The sequence below is a fragment of the Miscanthus floridulus genome, chromosome 2 (assembly GCF_019320115.1).
Source record: "Miscanthus floridulus cultivar M001 chromosome 2, ASM1932011v1, whole genome shotgun sequence".
Taxonomy (NCBI): domain Eukaryota; kingdom Viridiplantae; phylum Streptophyta; class Magnoliopsida; order Poales; family Poaceae; genus Miscanthus; species Miscanthus floridulus.
Window position 1 is genome coordinate 65,665,776 of NC_089581.1, and position 8,342 is coordinate 65,674,117.

The following is an 8,342-nucleotide window of genomic DNA, read 5'->3' on the forward strand; positions in this document are numbered from 1 at the left end:
GGATCTTTAATGCACATTTTGTTTGTTTCATCTTCTGCCCAGCACATGGTTGACGATTATCCTTAACTTTGTTTTCTCCTGTGAAAAGTATTTATAAGGGAATAAGATACTAATAGCTGAAAGTAAATTCCAAGTTCTATGGGAGACGGCTTCATAGCAGAGAGTAGTTATTATCATTTAATTTTGTTTTCCGTAGAATATACGTAACAAGAATATAACCCTTTTATACTGCCATCTTGATTTGCCTGCCTGTGATTGAGGCAATTGATCTCATATATAGAAAATGTGCCTCTTTATATCAAGGTTAAGTTATGGCATCTTGTCATCTTGACTTGGTTACTACCATTTTCTTTACTTTTGTGATTGTAAGTAGGTGTTTCTCTCAAAATATTTCTACTTTTTATGCATGTGCATGTTAGTAGCAGGCACTATTTTATAAGGTCTAGCATCTCATGGCGGGTTTACACCATCTTGAGGAGTTTACTAAGCCAGATCATTAGTCGTTCTAACCAGCGATGCCCTCTGTTTTGAGCTGCTGCTGAAATTCCAGATCTCTTGGGAACTTGTGTGATCGATTGCCAAATTAGACCGGCTGGCCTTGCTGCTGTGGTTGCTTTGGAAGTGTTGCCCATCTGAACAATCTGAACCATTATATCATGTACACTGCTATTTAGTTTGCCTCCGCTTATGTATGTTGGTTCTAAACTTCAGTGTCATGTCGACTTGAAAACTTGCATGAGTTACAACTAGCAATGCGAGAGTTACAACTGATGGCACCAACCCGCCGCACGCTCTCAGCAAGGAAGACAAAAAAATGTTTCATGGAGGCCATGCAAGCTAACACAATGATGTTGTGAATAGGATGAAGGATATCACTCTGGTGATGAAAAAAAGATGTCTTGCAGTCTCAGACTGTGATCCTATAGAACATTGAAGGTATATTGGTTGAGCTACAAGAGCATGTTGAATCCATTGACATGGCAAATGATCTACATTCTATCGGTGGGTTCTACTTGATTACTTGAAAAATTCAAATAATGCTGCAACTGCCAACTGAGCAATCCCAAGAGTCATCAACTTGACATGGAATCCAATGGAGCCACTGCTGACAAACTTCAAATCAGATCCATCTCTGATTCGTCATAATGACCTGGAATTTGTACATTTCGCCTGGGAAGTGGCTACGCCTACTACGCTGGATTGAAGAATGCTCTTGGCTCCTATGATGCCAGACTTCAGTGGAAAGCTTTGAATCTCAAACCTGCTGCAAAACACGGCAGGCAGGAGTGTTGCTATAGAGTTTGATCTTCCAAAGCTAATTATTGACCATTCCGGTGACGATTCCGTAGTGCATGGAGCTGCGCTAAGCGGTCTCCTTGAGTTGGCACAGGACAAGACATCTGGTAGTTGACTCGCTATGGAAGGAGTGCTACAAGCATACAACGAGCCATCGTCCCTCAGGGAGAAGGGCATCGCCGTGCTTGCTGCCTTACTGGAGAGGACACGCCCCCGCAGCGGCCACCAGAAGTCACAGGGAAGATGCTTGAGTCGCCGCTTTGGGCAGCTATGATCCTGATGCTTGCAGTGGGAGCGAGAAAGATCCACAATCGCTGCTGGGACTGACCTCAATCCACGTGTGTTAAGGACTGTGCAAAAAACATGGGCTTATATTAGTTGTTAGGTCCTGGCTGTGACCTAATGCGCACATGTTGTTGACCTTCACAACTTTGCTCCTTTCCGTTCGATTCATTATTTGCGTGCAAAGTTGTGCTTTGCATATGCAAAGTTGTTAATTCAAAGTCAAATGGATAATCTGATCAGTTTATATATACTCCATCTCCGTGTAATCAAATCAACCACATGTATATATATAATATATTGTCTCAGAGACATGTATGGCACGAACCGCATTGCTTGCACGCATAATAACGTGGAGTCGACCTCAACGTGCCATCATGCAGCCAGCTACATAGATTAGGTCGTCCAGATTAGATAAATCGTACTGTACTTGTTGTTATGCCGAGATATTAAATTTAGGCACTTCTCTTACGTGGCTGTCTTAGTTTTAAGATGATTTATTACAACGAACTAAAGCTATAATTTTAATATAATATATGCAGATAGAAGTTCAATAGATGTAGTGGCTCAGCTCAAATCAATCACACTCCATCATCGATTTAACTGAAGAACAATCCAAACATTATCCAACAAATTCAGTCCCAATATTCCCATCGTAATAACTCGGATGCTGCTGCCAATTATTAGGAGCAGCAATCACCCTGTCAATTGCTTACTAATTATATAATTGGCCCATATTTTAGTCCAGTTGGGCCGGTGCCGGTCTTCAACAACGGCTGGAGGCCGGGGATATTCCTGGGAACATTCCATGCAACGGTTGCCTTCTCGTTGGACTGGAACGATTTGTGTACGCGCGCGCTCCGTTCCGACCTGCCGTACGTGCCGCTGCCGCCCGCGTGTAGAATGGAGTGGACAGGGTCGATGTCACCCTCCGTGCTAGCCAAAACCGTATATCTCAAGGCTAGTGTATGTATTATATATATAGTATATTCAGTAGCTAGCTACAAAATAAGTTATTCTGTAGTCACCTCCATTTACGATAATTTTATATACTAATTTACGATAATATCAATATATATTTATGATAGTTGGGTTACTATAACAAATGAGGATATTTAACGTAACGTTATAGTAAACCACTAAGTAAATAGTTACTATAATCTCGTAAATTAATATAGTAATTATTGTAACTTAAAGTGGCTATAGAATAAGTTATTTTATAGCCAGTTACAGAGTAGTAGTTATATATAGACACATTATATATATATAGACACACACATGTTACGCGGCTACGACCAAGGATAAGAGGGGTTTACACGCATTACACAGTTGCGGATGAAATTAGGGGTTGATCGATTTCATACATGTGGTCACATAAGCACTACACGAAACATTGGCTGATATCAACCAAAATATTGTATAATTAACAGTATTTTTTTTCTGCTCGTGCAATTATCCACACTGTACTTACCACCTTCCAATATGTTATGCGTTCAATTAGTGTAGGCGAAAGTTTCATAATACAACATTATTACCAAGAGGGCTCAGTCTGTTTAGGTTACCTTTAGATGATTAGAATTATAATTGTGAGAGATTGTAATATATAATATGGACTACAGATTATAATAAGAGCAGAAGTCTATTTCTTAACATCCAGATTGCATGGCATCCGATTTATAACTCTAACTAGGATATCGGATATTGATTGTAACCGGACAAATTTAGTCCTCTAGAGATGGTTTTCTATTTTTTAAAAAAAATATCAAAAATCTGACTTAATTTGTAAAAATCATAACAAATTTATTGTATATCAAGTAAATACGGAAGATGTAATATTTTTTCAAAATTGATATTTATGTGTTCTTGAATCTATTTATATTTGTTTGAATCTTATTTACCATTACGTCATATATATTGTTTTACTACTCATACTGAAACACTAAGAAATGAACACATAAGATCCAAATAACTCTAAATAGAGCACTACCAGATAAATAACATTTTTAGAGAAAAAATGGTAATTGTTTCATATTCTTCTATTTTAAGATATATTACTTATTAATTTTTAAAGATTAATCCATTTTTATTTTTAAAAAATAGAAAACCAACTTTAAAACAACTTAGAGGACCATGTCAATTCGGGGGGGGGGGGGGGGGGGGGGTCTGGTACCTGATTCGTAGCTGAGGGTTGAAAATCATATTAAAGTTGAAGGTTGATTTTGGATCCTTCGATTATAGGTGTCGGATTATAGGTTTTGGCCTTTGAGCACCTATTATCTAAGTAGCTAGGTTCGAGATAGATTATGTGGCAAATTGTGCAATTTAATCTGGTTCAAATGTGCTCATCATCCTTATGACACTAAGAACACTTGAAACAAAGCTAAACTCAATAGTTTGTCGGACCACCACATGAGAACATGAAACATGTTTACATCATCGTTAGTGGAAATAAAATATTAGATATATTTGTCTTGAATAAAAGTTATTACAAACCAGAATTCAAATTCCTACCATGGAATTAGATAAATTTGAATTATTTCAAGTACAAACCAAGTTTAGATTACTAGTTTAAATAGAGACAAACATGAAGTGTTGCTGCAAGAGATAATATAGCAATTCGAGTCATGCCCACTGACCTCGAACTTGCATAATGTAGGCACATGTATAATTTGGGTCAAGCACGAAGGTACCACATGTATCACCAAAATGGCACATGCACAATTATTATACCTACAATAATGTGGGAACAAACTCTCAGTACACATGTACTTTCACAAGACTTAGCCGACTAAAAGATATACTTAGCCTAACTCTCAAGGATATGCAAGCCTATCTAGTATGTTGATTCAGTGTGTAGAAAAGTTTACTATCTCTTGATCCTTAGACTTTCAAGTTTTAGTGTCAACATTAAGTATTAGCCTATAATTAAAACTATATAAGTCGTCCTATGCTAGTTTCACACATGTTGATGTATAGATAAGCAATCAATTCATCAGATTTTTTTTTGTTTTGCCATGGTGAAGAATCTATAATGATATAATAGAGCTATATTTGCAATTGCCTCATTGTGGATGATTGGATATTCCATATAAAATGTAGCTCAATTTTAAGGTCGTGACCATACTAAGTTTGAGATGAGGGTCGATATGGGACTTTTATTTATTTGGAGGGACATATAAATCGTTCAAATAAACTAAAAATCTTTATGAAATTTGAACCATTTTATTTAATGTGGCAGAACCATCTAATTTAATGCCTCCCAGGAGAGAGGACACTAAACTCCAGGAGAGAGGACACTAAACTATGTAGTCCTGTTTAGCACATCCAAAGGGAGAACTCGAAAATCCATAATTTTCCATCAGGATCATAAATGAGAGAATAAAGCTTACAACATTCTTAAGCCATTTCTTATATCACTTTATTACAGTAATAGAATATGACCTCAATTAATTATAACAGCGGAATATAACAATGTTATCAGAGTTACAGAGGAAGCAAAGATTAATTCAATGACATGGTGGAGCATTAACATAGTGGATATTTTTATACAAGAGATGCTAGCAGATTTTACATCTTTTCTTATAAAAACCTTTAGTGAGGGTTATAAATAAACACTACGGTCGTAGCATAAAAGGAATCCTCTCTGAGCCCATCAGGAGGTTTTCACACACAAGTCAGCTCTATGTATCTGTAACATCCCGGCCTAGGGCTTAACAGGATTAATAGGATACTTATATAAACAAGTTGCAACTTCTTTTTTGGAAGCCCATCTCTAAAGAACTCTGAGGTTAAGCGTGCTTGGTCTAGAGCAATTTTAGGATGGGTGACCAACCGGGAAGTCCTTCCCGGGTGCGCATGAGTGAGGATAAAGTGCGTAGAAAAGACTTGTGTGGGTCTGTAAGGGCAGTTTATGTCCTAGAAAAGCTGTCAGATGTAAGCGGGCCCAGCCTTATAGAGGCGGGACATTATAGAATGGTATCAGAGCTGACTCTCGCAGGTTGTAACACCCCGGTGTTATGCCAGCATTTAGGCACTGCAAATCATGCATATCATGCATTATCAAGCATCCTAATCATACATGCCTAATCATGTAAATAACAACTGAAACACTGCTTTGAAACATACGAAATATGTTCGTGAAACGTAAATGTTGCATACACCTGTTTAAGAGTTGTTTTGCCCAAATTATGCTTGCTAGGTTAGTAAAACATGTTTGGCTATGCTTGTAAATCATCTAGAATTATTTAGCACAATGTTTGGAGCAAAGTTTGTATTCAAATTATTGTAGAATTTTGCCTTAAAAATAATTCCCCAAAAACTAGGGTTTTGAGTTAAAATTGACTTTGATTTTATAATTCAAAATCTAGATAGAATTGGACTTTGGTCATAAAAGCAAAGTTGTAGAGAATTAAATTCTAATCAACTTTCATTTTTGGTACATTTTCAAAAGATGTCATTTTCTTGCTCAAAATGATATTTGAAAACTGGTATTTGAAAATTTCTTGAAAACATAATTAGAAAAAGGCTTTTCTTATTTTGCGGGTCGCCGCCTCGCTTCTCGGCCCATGGCCGAAGCCGGCCCAGTGAGCCTCCCGCAGCGCCGCGTGCCTCGCCTCGGCCCAGCCCAACCCTGCACGTGTCTGGCCTGCTGACCGCGCTGCGCCGCGCCGTTTGCCCGCGCCGCGTCCCGACCACGGTAGAACACGCCCGCCGCGTGGCGGCCATGCGCCGTCGACGCCGCCGTGCGTCGTGGCCAGCCTACGTCCGCTCCCACGTGCCCACCTACACCTGCCGACCGCACTGCGCTCCTCTCCACTCCATCCCGCCCGCTCTCTTGCCCTCCCGTGCTCGCCCCTCCTCCCGTGCGCAGCGAGCTCGCCACCGAGCGCCACCGCAGCCCGCTGGGCGAATTCGTCGCCCCTCCTCCACCTCGGCCAGCAATCAAGCGCCAGCAGCTCCACCTCGCTCTCTGGCACTTGGTGCTCGCGATTGTGCCGTCTGTTGAGCCCAGGTAGCGCATTCTCGCGCCTCGCCGCCATCGACCATGGCGCCACCGTGCTCGGCCGCCGTGGAACTCCCCCTTCCTCCCCTTCTCCTCCCTGCCAAGCTGCCTGCTCGCATTCGCCAACTCCTCGTGAACCTCAGGCGCTCGCCCACTTGCCTTGACCCAGTCGGCAATGGCCGCCGGCCCGCTGGCTGAGTCGCGCCGCCGCGACGTCTCGGCGCCGACGTGAACGCCCTTCGCCTCGGCTGAGCTGGGCCATGTGGTCGTGGACCGAAGCCCCTGCCAGGCCGCCGCACCCCCTTCGCTTGGCCTGAGCTGGGCCAAGTGTGGCCGTGGGCCAGCTGATTCCCCCGGGCCGACCCAGTAGCAATAGGATGTTTTATTTTCAGTTTTTCTTTATTATTTGAAAAGAGAAATGATTTGGAAAATATTTGGATACTCAAAATTGCTCCAAATCTGTTGAAATAAATTTTGCTAGGTTCCTTATCACCAGATCTACTTGGGAAAATTATTGCATGTCATTTTTTAGATACTTTTCTGTAGAACTTTATTTAATCATGGATATTGCTGATAACTTGAAAAATGTGTAGAAAAACCTATAGGCTTCAGAAAAATATGATTCTAAGTTTGTTAATCTTCTTATGTAATGTACTTCCTAGGAAAAATATGTGTCACGCATGTACTGTAGAAAAATTATGAGGTGTAGTTCAAGTGCCTTTAATGGCTGATTTTTGTTATTTTAGCTAGAGAGCAAACTTTGTATAAAACATGCATGTGATAAATTTTGTATAGTGATTGTATGCTATGAAGATCATAGGAAAAATGCTAACTCTGTTGTTTGACACTTTTCACAGTACAAAGTATTTTCATGTTCATAATCATGCCATAGCTAGTTAGTTTTGTGTAGGCTAATCCACTCATTCAAATACCATGAAAATCTGATAGTAGACTACTTAGGGTAGTGCTGTGCTATGGTAATTTTCTAAGATTTTTCTAAGCAATAAAAATAGATGTTACTATTCAAACCTATTATTAATTAGGGTTTAATCAAGTGTTGCTTTATGTGTGATTAAGAAATTAGTGAAGCTTTGGTGTATCTTTGAAGCATTTAATAAGATGTGTTGATTTAGCATATTAGTAGTAGAAGAGAATGCAATAGATGACATGTGCTTGTAGTATATGTTCTTGGATGATGTTGACTACCTTGCATTCAAACATATCCATTGTATTCATCTCATTAGATGCACTGATTGCATAAGCGCTTACGCACATTGCATCATATAGGATCGCAAACTGAGAACTCAGTCGTCATACCCGAGGAGCCCGAGGAGTCGCTCGACGTGCAGCCATAGAAAGTGCCCGAAGCCGACGAGGAGGACGTTGAGGAACTTCCGGAGTGCCCCGATCACCGCCCGAGCTCCTTCGAGAGAGGCAAGCCCCGGAGCATTTTCTCTCCCGGTTTGAAATTATTCATTAAATGCTTTACTTTAATTGATGCATTATGTTCAGGAATTGTTTGCAACCGTTGCTGCATTATACCTTGTCTACCTTTGTTATACTATATCCTTGTTACCCTGGTATCCGCAGTCGAGTCAATGCTTAGCTGGCTTAGACCGGTAGAAGTCGGGTGATTTCCTGTCACCTACGAGCTATAGGTGGTTACCTAGATCTGCTTGGATGACTATGAAGTCATGGTATAACTAAGTGTTAAATGAAGTTGAGGCCGGACGGAGACTTGCAGAGTTTTGGACTGTAGTGC

General features: G+C 40.4%; 1 pseudogene; it reads left to right on the plus strand.

Moving 5' to 3' along the window:
• Positions 1–841: 841 nt before the first annotated feature.
• On the plus strand, positions 842–1,623 carry LOC136536660 (uncharacterized; annotated as a pseudogene).
• The last annotated feature ends 6,719 nt before the right edge of the window (positions 1,624–8,342 follow it).